General features: G+C 35.7%; 1 protein-coding gene across 1 annotated transcript in view; it reads left to right on the top strand.

Annotated features, from left to right (window-relative positions):
* PRKN (parkin RBR E3 ubiquitin protein ligase) overlaps positions 1-23,368 on the top strand; it is a 758,368-nt gene that overhangs the window by 114,759 nt on the left and 620,241 nt on the right. The window lies entirely within an intron of this gene.

The raw sequence follows: 23,368 nt of genomic DNA, 5'->3' as shown, positions 1-23,368 counted from the left end.
TTAATAAAGGCAAGAGAACTATATTTCCAAGGATATCTTACCTTACGACTTTGGATTTGAAAAATGAATAATAGAGGTAATGTAGGACCTTTTTATTGCCTACCTAATACGTTCAACATAAAACTGTAATTGAGCATAAAAACATAAATTCTCCAAGCACAAAACATTTCTTATGAAGATAAACCTGTCAGTACGATGATACAAGCAATAACCTTGGATTACAAGAACGTGGGCTAGAAATCTTTATAAGTAATCTCACAAAAGTCCTCCCTTATTGACTTACATTTTAAGAATCAATTGCTTCAGATTTTCATTGGATTGAGAAAATGGTTGAGAAAGCCAGAATAAAATGCATATAAAATACTGGTATCCTTATTTCTTCTTTCTCAATACTTCAGTCATGCATTTTTAGCACAGGAATGAGAACTATGATTTGCCTTTTTTTTTTTTTTCTTCTTCATATCACTCATGTGCATCCAAGTGCACTTAGAAAGAAACAGAAAAAAATAGGGCTCATCCCAACTGCAGGTTTACATCTGAAATCCTGCATTTGTGAACACAGTACTTTTTACTGTTTTTGCACTGGTAGTTTATAGTTTAGAATATTAACACCATACATTTAAAATTAAATACCTGGTGTTGTCATAATACACTCATCGTTTATTTTTTCACATGAAACCAGAATGGGTTCATTATTTTTTATATATCCTTTATTACAGGTAGACAAGGGGAATAATGTGCTCAAAGTTCTTTGTAACAGCACTCCTGTATAACGTAGCAAGACGGAGATGCTCTGTTTGTTGGACCATACTTTTGTGTTACCATATGTGTGCTTCTTTTGCATTGCCTACTTCTTGAAAGCAAAAATATAATTTTTTTTTTTGCAAAATATCAAAAACAGTAGCAGTTATAGTATAAAAACTGCAAAGAAATACTTTAAAGTTTCAAATTGTTACTGAAACATTTCAATTAATAGGTGATTTCTTGAAAGCTGAATTTTTAAGTACCTAAATTTATAGCTGGATTTGATTTTGTCCCTTAGTGAAGTAAAAGTCATCAATCAGAAAGTATGTCACACAACATCACAGAGTTTGCAGCACTTTTAATTGGAAAGATTAAATATGTGTTATAGACAATGTTTGGACTCTCAGTCTTTTTTGTAGTAAGTTTGGTTGGTTGAAAATATTTCAGCATGTATGTAGATCTGATTAATGTAATCTAATAAGAAAAATGCAAATCCTAATCATTCAGATATACTAAAAGAGAATTCTACATTTTCTTTTGACCTACAATACATACGTGTAGACAGCTATAAATTCATATATCTTTTTTTTTTTTTTGTTGAGAACGTAATCTCTAGGTTTAGTTCTGTCTTGTTGAGTCCTCTGTCTTCCAATACTTTTGACAGCAAATAAAGTTCCTCAAGGCTGTCCCTCAAATGCACCTCATCCTTGTTCTAAATACCAGCTCCAAACCTATGGAACCTTTGATTTCTCTGTATGCCAGTTTTTTCACTAATACTAGGTAGATCTGTTGGTGTTGAGGTAAACAAATGCTTATTAAGAAGAGAGCTGTCATTTTGTGCATCTTCACTATATGAAATATTAGTAGTTCATTTCATTAACTGGGATTCTACTGCAAGTAACAAGACTGAACAAAGCTCTACACTCATTTTCTTTCTCAGTGTAATACAGAAATATTTTAATAGCTCTGTGTACCCAGTATTCTACATGTAACATTGGTTTTCCAAACATCACCACTTCAGTTTTGTACTGAAAACACATGGCACATTTAATTCAAAAATAATGTTTGAACCTTGCATCAGAAATCATATTGAAAACAACAAGAAGAAGAAAAATAAAATAATAATAATAACAAGTTTCTCCCTGTAAGGATAAATTGGAATTTCTGTGTCTTATATAAAATTTCTTTAACTAAACAGAAAAGCATATCTGTATATATAGTTCTCAATAAACTGAAGTGTAGAGCAAGTAAATATCAGGACATTCCTTTGCTCCTTTTCTTTGTTTAACCTGGCTGTGAGGAAATAAACAGTGTAACATGGGAATGTCCTGCAACTCGGTGCAAAAATAATAATCATCATGGGATACAATTCTGATACACAGCAGAAATGCATTATGGTAAATTTTATTCCACTTCTAATCTATGGTGTTTTTCTTCCTATTATGTGATAGTTTTTGTGTGACATTGCCCTGAGGCAGTTGCCTCTACTTTTTAATCTGAGAGTTGTCTGACTTGTAGTCATGTAGCCATGGCCATTATGTTCCAGTGCAGCTTTTACTGCTAGTCTCAATATATTGAATTCATATATACAGAATTAATTAGCATGAGGTTACCAATAGTTTAATTCCCCATCCAGCAATTCAGTGTGAGTAGCAATTTAAATCAAGGAAAGAAAAAAATTCTATGTTAGTTTGTAGGGAAGGACTTGTAATAGGTAATGAATGGATAATTAGATCGCAGATTCTTCTGGATAGCAACTGTTCCTTACATTTGTGTTTAGTGTGAAACACAACAGGTCCCTGTTCATGCAACAAAAGTAATGGAGTACAACTAAAATCATCTTCAACCCTATATCTGTTAAAGTCAATGGTCATTTCACAGCTAATGACAGTTATGACAAGAATAAATCTGCACTTGTATGACACAAGCCACTAATGTTTATGAATGATTCTATAAAAGTTGTTCATTTTTTTGTTTAAAGTAATATAGAGGTAATGAAAGAGAAGGAATCTAATTGAATAGAGAAGAAATTCTGACAGGATAGACAGTCATAAAGATAACAAAACCAAAGTTTCTTACAGTCTTACATCGTAGAATCACAGAATGGTTTGGGTCAGAAGTGACATCTAAAGATTGTCCAGTTCCATGGGCAGGGACACCACCCACCGGACCAGGTTGCCCAAAGCCCCATCCAGCCTGGCCTTGAACACCTCCAGGGATGGGGCATCCACAGCTTCTCTGGGCAGCCTGTGCCAGTGCCTCACCACCCTCTGAGTGAAGAATTTCTCCCTTATATCTAATTTAAATCTACCCTTGTTCAGTTTAAAGCCATCATCCCTTGTCCTATCACTACATGCCCTTGTAAAAAGTCTCTATCTTTCTTATAAGTTCCCTTTAATTGTTAGAAGATTAAAATAAGGTCTCATTGGAGCCTTCTCTTTTTCAGGCTAAACAGCCCCAACTTTCTCAGACCTTGATCATTTTTGTGTCCCCAAAGCTGAACACAGCACTCCGGGTGGGGTCTCACAAGGGTGGAGTAGAGGGGTAGAATCACCTCCCTCGATGTGCTGGTCGTGTTTCTTCTGATGCAGCCCAGGAGCTGCATCAGAAGCTGCTGGCTTTCTGGTTTGCAAGCATGCACTGCCTGTTCATGTCCCATTTTTCATCCACCAGTACCCCCAAGTCACTGTCCACAGGCCTGCTCTCAATCCATTCATCTCCCAGTCTGTACTATCTTTGGGGTTGCTCCGACCCAGGTGCAGCACCTTGCAATTGGCCTTGTTGAACTTTATGAGGTTCATGTGGGTCCACCTCTCAAGCCTGTCCAGGTCCCTCTGGATGGCATCCCTTCTTTCTATCACTTCAGCTGCACCACTCAGCTTAGTGTCATCTGCAGGCTTGCTGAGGGTGCTCTCAATCCCACAGTCTATGTCATTAATAAAGATATTAGACACCACTGGTCCCAATATGGACCCTCAAAGGAATTTAGAGACATCATTCACTACATCTTTCTCAAGTGGAAATGACCTTTCCAAAAACAGTTAAAAATAAAAGAAAGTTTTGCCCTAGATTTTTCTACTGGTGTGTCACTGTTTACATTATAAGCTGAAAATAGTTTTCTAAGTAGTCAGAATTTAAGAGCAATTTAGATTAAACGTTTTAATGCTCATTTGTGCAATGCCTCTGGTATTTTAGCAGTATAAAAAGATTTTCTTGGCTTCAAACCATTGGATCAGGATGAATTTGACATCCTTAATCTCTCTTTAAGAGCATTAGATTTTTTTTATTTAAAAATCAGAGTGGTAAAAGGTAGAGAGAAGTAATTTTCTAGAAATAGTGCTTTTTAAAAAGTTATGTCAGCAAACACTGGGGGTAAAAGAAATGATTGAATTCTAAGCTAATGGTGCCAAAGATAGTACAGAAATACAGAATTTGCAAGGTCTAAGGATATGATTTTGAATAAAATAATGTATAGCCTTGAGGGGACTGTTCTACATGCTCGCATATGTGCAAGGAATTCAGCCCCAAGCGAAGAATCCTCATTTCAAGGAAAAGCGATTCCAGGAGAAGACACAGTCTTTAGAGGTCTGCAGCATGTTAGCTCACAATTAAAAACAAAGTCTACTAAGTAGTACTGCCTGTTCCTCGTGCACAAATACTGCTGCCAGTGTGAGAATTGTTCTTCAGTTGTGTGATGCTTTAGGCCAGTGACACATATGTTAATGAGTTAGTTATTAGTATGTATTCCATTGAATAAATGAGCGATCATCTGGGATTTTTAGCAAGAGTTAAAGGTGCTCTCAGTTCCACTATAAAGCTATTGGTAGCACTCAGCAGTACTCTAGATTACCCTTTAGTGACGATGAGAGATAAAAGGCCAGTTTATAAAATCGTCAAACACTGACATTGGTGATGGGAAACAATATTAGTTACATAGTTATAGTAGATCAGTTCCATAAAGTGATCTGAATTTTACATTAAAATTGTCTGATCTGGCCAGGATGTGTTTAAATAAAAATTAATGCAAGGTCACATCTCCATGAAATGAAGATTGTGGCACTTTTACAGGATGGTCATTTGTAAAACAGTCAAAGAACCTAAGGGTCATAAAAGATGCTGTTCAATTGAACATGAGCTCCAGTGTGATGTGCTGGCTAATAGAGCAAATGTAATTCCTGTACACAAGCAGAGGATCATTAGCTGTAATTGCATCAGCATATGACATTAATAGGAGCGTTATTTGGTGGCTCTGTCCATTTCTGATGTCGATCTTTTGAGAAAAATAGTGATGATTTGGAAATAACTGTACGAGCAATGTAAGATCCGGGAAATCTGTCCTACAGTGGTAGACAAAGACAACAAATGGTACTATTTTGTCAGATAGACAATTACTTGATCATAATCTGTAAGTACTAACATGGGAAGAAGTTACCTTATTATAGAGGGTTTTTAAATCTAACAGGCATACAAGATGGAATGCATGGAGTCTAAGGCTGGGCAGATTAAATCTATATAAATTCAGGTTAAAACAAAGGTATGTATGTTTTACAATGTAGTTAACAAACTGCTGGGGCAGCTTAAAAGTATGATGAATTTTGAACTGTGCAGAAATTGGCTGTCTTTCTATAGCATGTTATAGCTCAACATAAGGTCATCAGGAGTGTATAGAAATCATTTGGCCAAATTGTATTGCGTATGTCTAACAAAAGGAGGAAAATTACTAATAACACAAAAACAATAACTCCATGCCTTAAATCTGTAAGTAAAAGTGTTACAGCATGGAACACAGTGGGGACGGGATTTTACTTACGAATCAGTGAGAAAAATTCCATGATAGGCCTATGAGAAAATCTAGATGCTCTCCAAGGGTTTGTCAGTCCTGCATTTGAAGGCACTACATGGATATGTCAACACATGAAGCATCAGAAGTAACTATACTTGAGAAGATTAAACTATCTCACGTGAGAACTAGTGTGGATATTTCCACATGAGTTGTGCAGAATATATATATCTTAAAACGTGTTGCTAGTAAAACCCTCATTTTTAACAGACTAATATCTTGGAGCCACCAAAATGACATGATGATGACATCTCTGTCTATAATGGAATAGCTCATTGGATAAGCTGTAGGATATCATTGCCTTTCTGTGATTAATAACTGCAGGAATTTTTGCTATATCTGCGCAGTAAGCCAACAGTTTATAGCAGAATCTTCTACTATTCCTTATACTGCAGAATTTTATCTTCTATTGTGTCAAATTTTTGCTCATTCAGCTCTTCTTTAATCCCATGTTATACTGATGGTACCTTCCAAGTACAAACACATTTCACAAGAATCAAAAGAGTTATTAATCCCAAAGCCAATCCTTATGGAACTCTAAAAGTAAAATTATTCTAATATAACTCATTGTTTTCTCCCCTTTAGTTTTTAATATCTTACATTAGAGAGAGTAGTACAAGTTCTAGTCTTTTCATTGCCACGCGCCAGCTTCACTCAACTTCACACCAATTAAATCTTCATTTTCCAATCTTAAAAAAAAAACAACCAAACGACAACAGCAATGAGTTTTCGTAGAAAGAGACATATTTAGCTTGGCACAGAGCTTTACAACTTTGTAAACTTATATTGTCTTTTATCTCATTTTTCATTTACCTTTATGAGTTTAATTATACTTCCCTTCAAAATTTCTTCTCAAGCCTTTCAGCTATTAAGGTAAGATTAATGAGCCTGTAATTGCCAAATCACTTTTCTCAGTTGCTCAAATATACACATGGCACTTGCTACTCTTCAGTTATATGCTGTTTTCCTGGTTTTGCTAGATTTATTAGCAATACTTGTTCTTAGGTTTATGTTTTCATGTTCAAGTTTTCCAGAGATTGGAGATGTTCCAGTCATACTGTGATATTAAATTCTTTGGATTTTATTTCATGCTGATGAGTTTTATATTCTACACACTCGTTCCCATTAGCCTCCTGCATTTGCTTGCATGTTTTTGATTAGTATTTTTACTGATGTATCAGATAATGTAATCCAGAAGACCAAACGAAAGCTTGTCCATTATAACAAATGCTGGTAAATACTCATCTGTAGTATAGATATCATTCTGGTAATTCAAATACAAGAAAGTTTAATGGAAAATGAAGCAAGAAATGAAAGCCTTTTTGGCATTTCTGGGCTGCTAACTCTAAGGGGAAGATTGAGGCAGACACAATTCAGCTCTCTGGCAATTTTGGGAAGATTCAAACACCTAAATTAGGATGTGTATATTTAGGTGCCTGCAGGAGTGCTTGGCTGTCTGTGCTCCCATTCCTATCACCAGACACAGTCTTTACAGACAGTGCAGGATTGAGGGTTGGGAAGTGCAGAGAGGAGATAGGGACGTTTACCCCAACCATGTGCACTTAGAACATGATTCTGTTTCCTACACACAGGCATGCTGTGCCATTCAAGATCCTCTCCTGTTTCTTACCTGGCCTCCAGGTGCCACCGCAGAAATGAGGGGTTTCCCCTCATTTCAATGAGGAGTTCTGCACCTGATCTGCAAGCCCCGTGTGCATGTCTTGGATATCATGGCGCATCTCAAATGACACAGGGTACCTACTGGGTAGGCAACTACATGGTGCCCCTTGTGGCTGCCCAGCTGAATAGTTCTCTGGGTTCCACTGATTCTTCTGACTGGAAAGCAACTGACTGTTAGGTAAGAGTGGATATCCAGCAGAAGAGTAGACTTCTCCATGTAGACCCCTGCATTCAGGCATCTTAATTTCAGACTGACTTGTGCCCAGATTCTCATTAGGCCACTGGAATGATCAGAAGAATGGGGAGACCATCCTGCAGATGGTATTTGAGATATGTCCTCATAGTTCATTAGAAAATGTTACCGGGATTTTTATGAGTTAGCTCCGAAGTTGAAAGCTGTCATTGCAGCAGAGTCTTGTGCCATAGCCCAGTAGTCCTAGCAGAGATACAATTCATTGGCATGGGTACAGAGTCCCACTACTGTAGGTAAACTCACAGTTACTATCTCCACACAGTTTTGTGAGATCTAGTATTTTGAGGCATCTGCACACAATACGCAGATACACAAGCCTACTTGGTTAGGTTGAGAATTTTTCTACAGTACTCTAGGTGCCAACATAGAGAGACTAGCAGGCTTTTTCAGTCTAGCAAAAGTGTAGTATGTGAATGCATACTATAAATACATCAGGAATATAAACATGAGGATAGAAAAGTGATTTAAGCTAATGTATGAGAAGTGATACAGGATACATGTATTTCTATCTCTGGTTAATATTATTAGTAGCCCAGCTTTCACGATCTGGGCCCATGGATCTATTCCAGCTGTGTCAGTGATTGTTCCCAAGTGTAGATATCTTTCAGACAGTCTGTAAGATCTGCAGAAATACATTTTTATTAGATGATATTACGAGATGTCTGTCTCTGGCCTGTCTGCAGACTACAAACTTCATGACTTGGGCATCTCTATTCTTTGAAGATCTTCAAAATTAGGTTGTATATTTGATACAAAACTGTGCATTTGGTTAGCATGTTAGGGTAGTTCTTAAGCTTCCCCAGCTATAACTGAGAACTGAGACTGAATGTCTACTGTAGTTATAAGATTTTTGTCAGTCTAAAGAGCAAAAAGAAGGGAAGGACAGGGCTAAATTCTTTCTTATGACTGGAGAAGGTGATTGTGAAAGAGAATACCAGACTAATATTTTCAGGATTCTTTTTTAGTAGCTATATTCTTTACATATTAGACACATTAATTAATTCTCACTATTTTTGTTTTCCCAATAATTGATTAATTCCGTAATTGATTCATTGCATATTAATATTATATAATGTTATATAATGAACCATAACTGGTTCACAATATTACTGATTATCTATGTTATTGATTCATATTACTTTATTTCTCTCCATGTTTACTTCATACAGTACTTGATTCATCATATAATTACTTCACAGCTTAATTGAATCCTTGCACTATTGAGCAATTCCACAGTAATTGCTCTAAAGTAATTGATTACTTGTCAGTGTGGCCAATCGTGACTCACCTGTCATTCTTTACAGTCCACTTTGTAGTTATTCTTTCCTCCTTCATCTCAAAACTGTCTTTTCATCCTCCTCTTTCTGTGGTTCCCATTAACTCTACATATACCTTTTTCAGGATTCATGAATTAGTTCTCCATCTCTTTCCCACTTGATTAGTTATGTCCTTGAACATGTGCTTGATTTCCTATTTTGCCACTCCAGCTATGTCACCTGCAGTCTGGCATTTGCTCTTTCCAGCTCACTGATCATAGCATAACGCTAGAATCTCAAAAGAGTATGTCTTGGTCATTTCTCATGGCCTCCAAGTTGCTCTCCTTACCCTGCCTAACCTTACCTAAGGGAACGTCTCCCTTACCTTACCTTCTCCCTCACCTAAGGGAACTTCTATATGTCCTAATCCTGTTGGTATGTTGTGTTTCACATCGATGATGTGAAATACCCTCTTGTTGGAAAGATCATGCCCATTTTATACGCTAGGGTTGAATTCTTACGCTCTAATCTGTGTTCTCCAGAGCCCAGTTGTGCATGCACATGAAGTCAGGCTGATATAGCACAGTACCCTGAGGTTAAACAAGGGCTGCACCTTCAGAGAAGAATCATCCTCAAAGTACCAGTGCAGGTTCATAGTTGAGCACTTGCCAAACTTTAATCAGAAAAATCATTTCATTTTGTCACGCTGTCACCATTAATGCATGCTTCAGTAGGATTTTTTTTTTCTTTTTAAATATAACTGATGGTCCAGTGCATGAAGCTCTGAACTGGGACCCAGAAGTTCTGTGTTCACATTTCGTTCAGACAGGCTTCCTGAAGGACCATTGATAACTCATTGTTCTGTGCCTCACTTCTTTCTCTACAACATGGAGTTGGCATTTATACTGTGAAAAATATCGCTGTGGTTTGGGAGATACTTACATTTGGTGGAAATAAAGATTGCTGATAGCTAAGGGCTATGCTTAAAACATAGGCTATACTGGAATGAATCAAAGAGGGATACTTTTAGGAAAAATATAACCATACTTTTTTTTTATTTTTCTTTTATTTTTATTTTTTTTTTCCCTCAAATATCATTTAGTTCACTCCATCTAGTAGTAAAATGTTTATGCTAACACTGTAAGTCTTCTCATGAGAAAGTGTAGAAATTTCAGCAAGTGTCTTCAATTTATTTATTGACATGGTGATAATTGAGGCTTAGTAAAGGGTTATTTTTCTACTGAACCATGGTTTATAAATATATTGTATTTTATATTGAAGTGTAGGAAAGTAGTATGAAATCAATTTAGATATTTTTATTATTAAAATTAGTTTTTAGACTGGGAACAATATCTCTCTAGGTAGACTGGAGATAGACAGTGGCAATATATGCAGTGATCCCAACCTACAGTGATTAGCATGAACATACACAGTGAGGTACCACAAACCCTAGCATTGTGGTTTATACATTGGAGTGTTAAGATGAATGAGACCCTGCTCACAAAGATAATTGCTAGAATGTGTCACATAATCTGAAGATGCTTTGTGTAAATAATTCTTAGCAATCTTTCAAATATCCCTTTCCTGTGTGGATGGGTACGAGGTATCTGTGGTTAAGTTTAATAGGTTAATTGGTATGAATCAGATGGGGCAATAGGTATGCGGTATTTCAGGAAACCTTACCAAGGACAAGACTGATATAAACCCAGTTTTTCAAATTGAAAAGAAAAAAAAGAAAAAAAAAAGAGTCACATTGAAAGAGTCATTCATCTTAACAGTTTATCTTCACTGACTACAGATGTAGCCTGGGTGGCTAGTGCTTTTGGGCTGTGGTAGTTTAAATGCATCAATGCATCAGTTGATGTCTCTGATCTCTGATGGATAAATGATTAAAGTTTTATATGACTAAAACTAATTAACTACTTAGGACCTCATCAGCTGTCCTTTTCCACAGCTAATACAATTTACTGTAATGTGTACCTGTTTCTTTTAGGTTTTCCAAAGTCATCAAAATAAGGTCATTGTTGTCAACTTCTCTCTGACTTTGAAGACTGCTATTTTTATTTCATACCTGAGGGAGAGCTTCTGTGCCTTAAAGCTTGTCTCCACTTTATGTATCTTTAGCAGTCTATAGGCATCATGTCTCCTTAAAATTGTGCCAGGATTGTACCTTTAGACTATCTCAGTACAACAGGATTTTTGTCTAGGTTCCTTCTGTAGCTAGGGGACTGATGCTGTGAAGGTGCTAAGCTCTCTGTTGATCTGAGAGAGAATCCAGAGGACTAATTTGAGATAGATGCTTTACTTTTAGGTAGGTAAAGTTAAGTCATAAAAATACAGTCACAAAGTACTGTATATTTAGTACTAAACTTGCTATCTACATTATTTGAGGATAGTAATTTTCAAGACAGTATGAGCATACTTGTTGATTTTAGACCACCCAAAAAATGTCTGTTAAATTAGAAGCTCCCCTCAGTTTAACTGTGGTGTAGTTCCACTAATTCCAACTCGTAAAATATGCAGTATTTACCTGCAGGAGCCATCTCACATAAAAAACAGCTGCATCCTGTATGTAAACACTAGTCATCTCAAAATATGCATTATTTCTCTACTCAGATGTTTGTTACGCATATTCTTCTTTTTTATTATATGCATTATTTATAAGAAAACAAATAAGAGATTGCCAATTGGGTAAATTTATACTGTCACATGCATGATAATTTTTAAAACCTACATTATTTACTGGATAGATCTACTAGACTTCTGCACTGAATAAACAGAAATCTTGGCACAGTCAACAATTTTGTAAATGCATGCTATTTACCTAATCTTTTTCACAAAAGTATGCACAATATTTTCAAGATCTGTTTGTGAACAGCATTAATTACAAAGGCAATTTATCTTCTAATTAACCCTAAGAGTGATTGTGTTGTTCAGTTCCTCAGTTGTTCTTTCTTTGTTCACAGGTTATGGCTGAAGAGAATTTTGGGTGTATGTCTTTTGTCAGTGTAGATATAGTGCTAGAAGTCCATGCATGTTCTTGTCTAGGGGGTTAAATCCAGTTTTATCCCTCCTTGAAAGATCTATATTATATTAATTTGAATATAAAAGAAATTTTGATTTGCATATGTTGTGAAAATGTTTGGAAGTGGTACTCCCATTATTGCTACTTTTCTCTGAGTTATTTCAATGATCAACATGGATGTTAAGTCTCATACTTCTGGAGAAGTTTCATCTTGAGTTATGCATCTCAAAATACAGATTTATGTACTTGAACTGCTTATTAATGAAGCTATGATACTTGTAACTACAGTCAGGTTCTTTGATATCATGATTTGGATGAAACTGAACAGTATGTTGAGTTGGGTTTTATTTGGGCTTTATTTTTACTTCTTCATGATGCAGTCTTTGTTCTGCCTTTCATCACAGTGATTAAAGTCTACTTTAAATTACTGAAAAATCCACTTATTGTATTTATTTAATATAAAGAACATACAATATATTTTCAAGGTTGGACAGGTTTTATTTTCCATTCAAAAGATAGAAAAAGAAAGAGAAGGAATGGAGGAGAGAAGGAAAGGAAAGAAATAATGGGATTTGCTCGTGCCCCTCTATTTGGATCTGGTTTGAGAACTTGCTTTCATGGTTCTGTTTTTGCCTTGCTTTCAGAATGACGGTTAAGCATGCTCCCTAGTAAGAGTCTGTAGATATTGAGGAGGGAGGCCTGAACAAGTTGTCTGTACATTTATGCAGATTGCCTAAGGAAAAATGCTTAGTGATTGCTGTCACCCTGTTGTTATCGGAGAGAATAATCATTCTGACGGAGACAATTGCTGCCCCAACATTTCTGTTAACATAAGGATTGATTTTGCCCTTAGGCATGATTTTGAGGTCTCAGTGGAACTCCTGAAGCTTTTTGTTTTCCCTTGTAGATAATTGCTTTGCTTCTTTCATGCTTGGCATTAGTAAACATATTTCAAAACACAGGAATTAAAATTGTAGACAAAGCATGCTGTGAGACACTGTATTTCTTCAGATTGACCTTAATTGGAGACCAGTATGTGGATATATTTACAGAGACGGACTACAGATAATAAATATTAATGATGGCTTTCAAGTACGATCTGGTGTTGAAATATTGTTACCATCATGGTAGATTATTATTAGAGGGACGACGTATTTTTAGTTGGGGAAGATTCTAGAGCAGTTGCAGGATATTCTTTGTTACGTCCTAGGATATACATTAGTCCACAGATAATCAGATAGCTCGGAATGATGTGGCGTGACAGCTGAAGAAAACATCCGTAATCCCTTCTGACAACCCAGGTTATTTAGTATTTTTAAAGTTAATTTGATATTTGCAATGATAAGCAACTTCAGAAATTCCTAGAACAAAACAAATCAATTCTTGAAGAATTTTGTAGTAGCTTATTATTTGTTATACTTAACTTCTCCATAATGGGAGTTTTCTGTTTTTGTAAAAGAAGCTGGATATTAGTGCCATCGGCCAGCAGATAATGAGATAACTTACTCCACAACTAGTAGGAACTATTATAAAAATAATTTTTAAGACATCTAATGTACTGTGTATGCAGATAAAATTAAGAAAAAGATAGGTGCTTGTCATTTCCCCAACGTTAGTTTTATATTGCAATGATTTATTTCTGCAAACAGCAGCTGCTTGGAAATACCACAGTTACTCCCTCCGTTGTGACAATGACTGAGAGCTGGTTGAGCATCTACTTGCTTGAGTAGGCCTATTTTGTCACAAAATGCATGCTTCCATTATCTGCAAACAAAATGTAAGACAGTAAAATTTATTCAAGCAGGAAATACAAATTTACCTCTCTCTGATCAGGATTCCCAACAATTCATCATTTTAATGTATGCTCTTTGCCTCAGCATAAAAACCTACTTACAGGGCTTTAACTTTCTGTGATATGATGTGTTGAACAAAGTAACACTGCTTAGAGAGCAAGACCTGTTGCAGTTACCACCACAATTAACTCGATCAATTCTTATACTGAAAATAATTTACTGAAAATGACCTGTCACAGCATCACCTATTCAATGACAAGGCAGGGGAGACTGAAATCTCATGGTACAACTGCAGAACCAAAACAAAGGTCACAGAGTCACATTTCAATACTGAGCTTGTTTTCACTGGTGTTCTTTGTAGTCGATGAACTTCTGACTTTGTTATTTAGTATGTTTGAAATATCGATTAGTAAAGGTTTTGTTAGCTCATAGCACTGGAATAGCACAGTAAGGCTAGAAACAAGCACCTCTTTTATCTTATTTTCCGTATTAAAAAATGATCCTTTAGGCACAATTCATCGTTTGTCCTTCCTTCCTGAAAGGAAGTCTTCTAAGTATTCAGACTTCATCCAGTATGGGTAAATAAACGAGCATATTATGTAAAGGACAGGAAACTTTTCATTTTGTTGGAGCCCAATACTTCCAATATTTTCTTACCATATTCTTTAAGATATTCTGCAAGTGGGAGGTATGATATTTAATACCATTTTTTTATTTTATTTAAAACTGTGTGACATTACATGGGATTTTGTATTAGCAGAGCAATGTTACAATACATTTAAGTAACAATAGCAAGAGAAATTACGTTTTGCAGAGTATAGCAGTTTCAATATTTCAGTTGAATCACAACATGACTGTGATTCCCATTACTTGTCTGTATAATATACTTGCTGTCATCATGCTGGGTATCCCCAGTGGCTAGGAAGAAATACATGGATTGAGTGTCAGCTCAAGCCCATTGCTATCTTCAAAGGACTTTTTGTTCATTGTTCCATTTTTTATAATCTTTATTTGGCTGAGGTGCATGTATACTCCCCTCCCTGGTCTGGGGCATGCAGCAGGACATCTGTGCTCTTTCAATTTAGTCAGGGATGAACAGTTACACTGCTGGTTGATTCACTCCATTGAAATAACTGTTTGATCCACTGAACTGATGCAGCTGGCTGATCCAGCTGATATACCCATTTATTTAGACCAAAGACCATCCTCTGGGCCTCTGTATTGAGCTAAGTTCAGCCTTCTTTGCAGCAGCTGTCGCCAGTCACTCCCTACATCCTTCCCTCAGCTTGGGGAGCACATTGCCCTTGGCCACCTCCCCTGAGCCTTCTTCCATCATAGGGGTTCAGTGATTTAAAATTGCTTTAAAATTGATATTTATCTCCCATCTTGTGAAAGTCTCAGTGACAGCTTTGCAAGAAATCTTTCCTTCTGCACCTAAATCAAGCCTAGTGCTGACAATGGTCCTCTGCACACATGAACGCAACGGGGTGTCTCACTGCGATGAATTGCAGTGATTGTTCACTACCTTACTAACTCCTCAGACAAGCTAGTCCTAATTGTCAGGATGACAGCAGTCACTCTAAATGCTGATGTGAACTGTGGTGCAGATCAGACTAAAAAGAAACGGTGAATTGTTTTCAGTAATTATCATATTCAAGGAAATAAACAGATTAATAACATAGTAATTGAATAAAAAGCTATGCAGCTGTAATTCGGAAGCCATTCTTGAATTCAGATCAGTCTGCCTGATTGTTTTCTTAGAGGGTTTTCCTGCAAGGTGTATGAAATGAACAAGGAAGGAGGTTCACATCTCCTTTTTATCTAAAAACACATAGGAAACTTATTCAAGATATAGAAGTTTATATTTCCAAATTTGATTTAATCATTTGCTTGGTTCATATTTGGACTGACAACACCTGTATGAAATGATATAGGTTAATCTAGGTTTTCATCTTAATTTCATCACACTTTTGGTTGAGAGTTGAATAAAAAAATAGCATCTTTGGACATTTTCTTCTAATATACTTCCATATTTTTTGGAGTACAACCTAGAAGAAAAAAATTCTATATCCCAGGTCAATATTACAAGCACCCAGACAACATTTGAACATGAGCTCTTTAAAATTTTGGTTCAATGACTGGCAAAATTCCCCAGTAAGATAGAGTGTATCCCTTCCAGACTACTCAATAGAATGATGAATAGAGATCCTTAACAGTCCCGAAGTCTGTATCTTCTCATATCCTCGAGTAATTTCCTACCTGAGCACTGACAAGCAGGCTATTTCACCATTTTTTTAAAAACAGTACCTGAATCTATCATTTTACTTCCATTTCTTTGCTTTTATAAATAGCAGCAGGAGAAAAGCAATGTTCTTTGGGTGCAATAAAATTATGGTCACATGTAGTTCTCTTATTCTGCACCACATTTTGGTTTGGAAGGTAAGGCTTTTGGGGTTTATTTCTTATGTAATTCAAGTTGGTATATCTGTATCATATCTGTTCAGGAAATGTGTTTTCCATCCTGGAAAGAAAAAAAATCACAATTACAGGCAGAAGGAACTAATTCTGGATTGGGATGCAAAACTACTGTTTTGAGTTCTTGTGTTAAATTTTGAAAGGTAAAACTATTTTGAAAGAATAAAATAAAATTATTGGGGAAAAAAAAATCAGAATGTCGCATACAGATTTCCTGAAATAGAATATCAAGTCTTAATGCATAGAAGTTTTCTAAAATATTTTCATGGGAAAATTAATCAGTTTGCCAAAATGCTTATTCTTTTCACAGTCCCATAATATGTTCTGTCTTTATATTAAATACTATTCTAATACTTAAATTATTTACTATATTCTATCTGATATTCATAAGAATGATGGTATCTGTAATATTCTGTAAGGTTTTATATTCTGTTTCTTTAACAAGTACCCATGGGTATGCACTTCAAAAATACATGTTGTTATCAAACCCAGAGCTTAGTATAGTCTGTTTTAATATGTTGACATTTTTGTGAACCCATATGAACCTGTCACAGACTTAGGTAGATACTAGAATATTATACCAAAAGTTCCCAGAAGTGATTATTCTCAATGACTTAATGAACTAACAATCCTTTCTGAAAAAAAAAGAAAAAAAAAAAAGAAAATAAAAGTTATGATTTCATGTTCATAATTATTTATAATCTGTGAGCCAAATATTTATATGATAAATTCTAAAATATTCAAAGTTCTGTACTCTCAACCAGATGGCAATAATATATTAATAAATAAATAATAAATATAATTTTTCCTTGGATAAGAATAATTTACAGTTTTGGATAGCTTGTGAGCCAGCAAGAACTGGAGAGGCTGGCCATAACTATCTACGGATCCATTTATACATCCTAGTCTGTCCTTCAGTGGAGAGGTAGGGATCCCCAGAAAGCCACTGTAATTTTTTGCCTCTCGATTGTAGCACCCAAAGAGCAGCCTCCATGTCTCCAGCATGTCTGGAATGAACCTTGTGGCTCTTGATTGGCAGATATTTCTGGAATACAGTTAATGAGGTCAGGATATTTGATACTGTATCAACTGTATACTTCTGGATCCATTTTTAAAATAATGCTTTCTTGCATAATTATTCTCTGATGCATTGGTTCTTAAAGTGTGTAATTAAATAGAAAGAGATTTAATGGAAATATCAAAATTATTAAAACACTTTTAGTATTGTTTAGTGACACAGAACATATAGTACCATTAATCTAGCGAACTGAATATGGGGCTAGATTGATCTGGTTCCTTTCCATATCACCCAAAAATCTTCAGAAAAGACTCCACAGTATTTGGAAGTTAGTATTGTGTTTCACCTTGCACTTGATTATGTTTCTCATAACAGTGGAAAGTCCTTTAACTAACAACTAGGACTAGTTTTGATGGAGTCAGACTGAGTGATGTTAAAAATGAGTGCCAAGGCCTGCTTCAGTACCATCAGTGAACAGGAAGCTAATCCCCTTCTTTAGTATGATGAGCTTTGTAGCTGAGTTATGGATGGAAAGCTTTCTAAATCCAGAAATTAAGACGCATTTCAGCTTTTAGCCTTTCTCATAATTATACAGACTCTTGAAGTTTTGCTATTAAGCTGATACTCTCCCTCCAAAGCTGCAATATATATATAATTATTTGTGTATACATGCATACACACTGTATGTATAACAGGTATATCTCTTTGTGGTGCTTTCATACATAGAGTGTGCAAATTGGTAATATATGTATGATGAGTGGATTCTAAAAGAAATACCAGATAATTTTTCCACCGTATGCCAGCATTTCTAATGTGTTTCATATAAGCTTATGTGTTTTCAGGAGGATTGTTGGAGCAGCTTTGATGTTGCCAGAGAGCACAGATCACGATGTGGCCAGCTCTGCTCTCAGGCCCAAACTGCTTCTTGGCTGTATCAAAGCTTGCACTGGCATAGGTAGTGAGTCAGTACCCAAAGCATGTGTGGTCATTAAAGTCAAGGCAGCTGTCTTTTTCAAAAGAGGTTGCTTTTCGTATTTTTATGCAGTCTCCTGAGTCTTTTCTTCTTAATGACCTTCAGAAAATCATTGCAATAACAGTGCACAATCTCAGTTTGCACATTAATGCAGATCTATTAAAATAGGTTTGTCAAAATGCTCTTGCCTTTACGTAAGCTGTTTTCCATTTTTGTTTTTTTAAGTTACCATATCTTTTTTTTTTTTTTTTTTTTTTTTTGTGTGTGTGTGTGTGTTTGGGACAATTTTTAGATCTAGGCTTACTTCAGAACTTTGGTGCAGTTAGTATTTGAAAGGAAGCTGAACATATATATATATATTTCTGTATGTTTGTAATTTACTCTTCCAGATAAAATTAATGTAAGAGGGAGACTCTTTCAGAGTAGAAAATTACACTCCCACAGCAGTATTAGAAGAATCCAAGTTGGGTTATATTGAGCCTACCTCCTCTTAATAGCACCTGCAACAGAGCAATACAGAGCAGCATTCTATTCTGTTGAGGCATTATATATTATGCAAGCATTACTTTTAAATTTTTTTAAAGGTATTAAATGAGTTGAACTGCAGAATTCTAGGTTCCTGGTTTATTTAGGCAGCAAAAAGACCCAGAGTTTATTTACTATATTTTTTCAAGTAATCTTTTATGAGTCACTCAAAGCAGTTATTCTGTGAATGTTTTCTGGATACAGGCCTCAGGCTTCTGAGGTCTCGTGGGTCTTCCTGCCATTTCCAGCTAAGGATTATCACTTTGTTAAATCAGGATGTTTGCCGCTCCCTTCTGTTTTACAGGGCATCCATTTCTACATGAGTCGTGGTTATTTTTAAGATGAAAGGGCTTAACATTATTTCATGGATAGGCCTGAGCCACACTATTGAAGATGTCCACCAGTTTCCTAGATTTAGCTCCAGGCTCCTATAATTTCATGTGAAAGCCAGAAACTTCTAGGATTTTAGAAATTCTTCCTACCTCTCACTAGGCAAGTGAGACTCAAAGTGAAAAGCACAAAAAAATGCCAACTTCAAAAAGGCTGGATTCTGGGGAAGGTAACATTCCCTTTTTAACCTGATTTAATACATTGGGTTTCTCCGCTTGTTTTGAGTAATATCCTCATAGAAGTCGTTTATCACGGCAATGAAGCAGTTTCACTAACATAATATAACTGTTTAATTGCTGTTGCTGTTTCAATTACATTAATCATGAATAAAATAAAATAAAAATAACTGTGTTATGGCAAATTTAAAAAAGAACTCCCCTCCCCTATTAAAGTGACTTATGTTAATTATCTGAAAATCATGAGACATGTGGTAGGTCTTCTGGATTTTTTTTTCAAGAAGCAAAAGGAGCGTTTCATCTATCTGATGATAAATGTTTGCAATTTTGCAATTACCTCCATATGTGCTATCATAAATAAGCAATGTCTCAAATTCTTCTGCATGTATCAGTTTTTGTTCAGAATTCTTATTCTTCTGGAACTTAATTTTACTGGTAAGTTTCTCTAAATACATTTCTAAACATCTAACCAAATTACCTGTTTCTGTAATTTTTTTTTGCACTTTAGATTTCCATAGTAGCTCAGTTTAAATGTCTATCATTGTTCAGAGCTCACACATGCCTTTACAAAGGTGTGGTTTTAGCTGGGTGATTGGCTTAACATTTTTATGGCTTTATTTAAATATGTCTTGATCTGATTTTATTCTAGTTTCACATATATCAATTGCCTAAGTTGATACAGTTCAGTTTCTCTACATTCATAAGTAATTGGGTTCATACAATGTTAAAAAATATGTCACTAATATGGATGTATTAAAATTATTGTTCTATATATGTCAGAATCATTTTATCCCTAAACCTTGTAAAATCTTCCAAGTCTCACTGAGCTCAATAAACGTATTTGTATGCAGAATTATTCATATGCGTAACTTCACATATTGAGAGAACCTCTGTATAGACCATATGCTACAGAAAAAATAGCTATTTATGTGTATAAAATTGCTGATGTCAAGACCTCTCTAAATAGGGTGGGAGGAAGAATTTTTATCAGGAGAACTTGGCAAACTTCCACTATATCTGAAAACACCATACAGTTTGTAATGTCAGTACACAGCAAAGGAGCACTATGTGTTAAAATCCTTCCTTTTTATTTCTAGAAACCTCGTATAAAGTATACTATAGTCAGTATTTCTGATCTACTGGTGTCTTGCTTTCACCATCTGCTTTTATGAAACTATTTTTACCTTAACAAGTATTGGTGGCTGCCATTGAGTGGCCCTTTGATGTACAGTCAATCACAGACCAGAATAAAATTGCATAATAGACCATAATTTCCTGACTGATCATAAACTAAGCCTTATGTGCTAGGAAATTTCCTTACAACTAATTGACAAATGTGCTGGCACAGGGAGTGATTGGTTGCAGCTGTGTGCCTGTTTTTATCATAAAGAAAGGAAATCTTGAGAAGTATTGAGGTGTTCATGAAATTGAGATGGATCTTCTTATAGGGATATTCAGAGTTAGAATAAAAAAATGCCTTCAGCAAAAAGGACTGCCTGTTATTTCAGGCCCCAAAATAGTGTTTGAAAATGTACAAATCCTATAGAAGACTACATTGCTCTTTTAGCCTAATTTCTCCTGACAACAGGAACAATGGAAACAAAACATACAGTCCAAAATAATAACTTAATATTAGCCTACACCATTTTCTTTAGAGAGTTAAAAGACTCTCAGAACAATCTGTTTAAAATCAAACAAAATTAAGATAGATTCTCTTGTTTCAAACTGTATTTTGCCTCATATGCCCCACACTAATGGTGGTGCATTTCTGTCTTCCACTTATGGAAGCGAGGCATGCAGAACAAGATTTTTGCAAGAGAATTTGTGGAACTGTACAATGCAGATGCATGCTGGTAGCACTGTTACATATTCTCAAAGGCTAGATGAAGCCTGTACCTACTGCCTCCCTTCTAAGCTTCAGCTTTTCCAATGTATGGCAGAAAACAGCTCAAAGAATCACACATTATCAAATGTAGATTTAGAGTTCTGCTTGTTCAAAAAATTAAACTTCATTATTAAGAGGAAAAAAAAATGTGCTTTTTTGGGGGGAGGGGAGGCTAAAATGTGATCTAAGAAAAAAATGGAAGTGATATTTTAACTTAAAAATTGTTTTAAATAACGTTTCATTTCAGCAAGGAGAAACTGATTTATCCTATTATTATCAACTCAGCTGTTACGTCAAATTTTAATTTGTGCAGATCTTGCCTTTGTCAAAGCAAATCTTTTAAATCATTTTCTTTATCTAGTGCTCATTAAATCATACATACCAACAAAACTTTTGGCTTTGGTACACTGCATTTGCCAATAGAAATGTACTTTTCCAGAGGAGTTATGGCCTGAGCTAGATACAGTAGTCTATTCTTATATATCAGGTCTTTTGATCTATCATGGCAATAAGCTAAAACTTCAGATTGAGGCCTCCTTTTTAATGATGAAATTACTTTATATAGTCATCCTAGATTTTAATATCAAAACCTATAGCTTCCTAGCTTTCTAGTAAAATATATCTTGAAATTATAGGTCTGCAGGTCTTGAACTATCGAATTTCATATCTGCTATTGACCTGTATCTGACACAGAAAGGCAGAAAACATCTTGCTCAAAGTCATTGATGTGTGGAATATTACAAGTAAATCCAGCAAAAGAGATTGGCAGAGGTAAAGTGCCAGGAAACGCCCTAAAGTTGTGGCACAGCACAGCTTCACATGATCTTCACTATTTGGTGTGCATATCTGTAATATATATATATACACACAATGTGCTTTAGCTGTGCTTAGTGGTGATTCAAAAAAAAAACAAAAAAAAAAAAGAGAAAGAAAGAAAGAAAATAGAAGCCTTTCTTTTACAGTATCTGCAATGTTTTGCCATTTTTTATCCCATTGTATTCAGTTGATGTACTATATACATCACCATTTATTAATCTGAGGCCTTCTGTATTTTGGCATTTCTGTATGATTTGGAGTAATTCATTTTTCATATTTGTAATAGTATATGATTCATCTGCCCAGTAAGCATTTTTTTGTTTTTTGTTAGCTGAGTACTGTAGTTCCTACTCTCATCCTACTCAGCAAGTTCATGTCTAAGTCTTCTCAGTGAATAAGGATTTCACTTTGTACAAAAATGACAACATTCTGAAATGGGGATTTTATACATATATATACGTATATATATATGCACACCTACTTTTATACATTTAATATAATGAAGAGGTGATTATAAATGACAGTACACAGTATATTTTGAATAGGTGCAATTAATTTCTTTATGCTCAGAGAACATGCTGAATTCATACAATTTTGGTATAACACTGGGGTATTTGAAATGTGTTTCTTTTTTCCAGCTAACTAGCAGTTTTACAGTAGGAATGACAGGCTATTTTTGGCAGTCAATTCAGGCCACGTGTTTATGCCTGACAACAGTGGCTGCTGCATATTTTCTTGTGTCAGGGACTTAGAATCTACTCTGAGACATATTTAATGTAGGAATATTTAAGTGAGAGCTAGATAGCAAAAGTAAATGTTAAAAAAAAAAAAGAATTTTTTTTTTTGGTAAACTTATTTGAAAGAGAAAATGGATGCACATTTCTATTCTACAATTAGATTTTTTTTGTTTGATCCATAATTTTATAGGTCTCTAAAGTTAAAGGGTTATTTCTTACTGGCATAGCAGCAATTATGTAAGATATTTTTGCTAAAGCTAGAGTAATTACATGGGATTTTTAACCAGAAATTGGGGGTATAATTCTGACTAGAGAATTTAACTTAGACCTGTCAGAGAATAAAAGTAACCATGAGGGTGAATTTCAAGCTGCTACAAAAGTGATGTACGTTCTGGAACAAAACATATTTTTCAAATGTTAATAGGATCAAAACCATTACCAGTTCACCATTCTGCAAACTCTTCAGTCACAGCAGGCTGCGGGGAGCTGTGAGGTAAGCAGCAGCCACCGTGGTGTGTCCATGCCAGGGATGCAGGCAGTGGGTGGCCCTGCAAAACGCAGCACAGGTGGGAAGCCAAGTGCTGTGGAACCAGAGGTTGTGTCTCACACAGTGGTGGAGCATCTGGGGTTTTGGAGAGCCCTATGCTTGGCTACACAGCAGGGAGGCAGCCCAGGCCTGCTGGCTATGGGCAGTCCTGCTGCTGGAAGCCACTGGGAGTCCAGGAGAGGCATCGTGGCATTTTCAGGAGGGTCTCCAGCAGAGCAGGTATCATTTTGCTGAG

Source organism: Anser anser, assembly GCF_964211835.1.
Source record: "Anser anser genome assembly, chromosome: 3".
In the NCBI taxonomy this organism is placed as follows: Eukaryota; Metazoa; Chordata; class Aves; order Anseriformes; family Anatidae; genus Anser; species Anser anser.
Note: the sequence above shows the minus strand (reverse complement) of the source record. Positions and strands in the feature narration are given on the sequence as shown.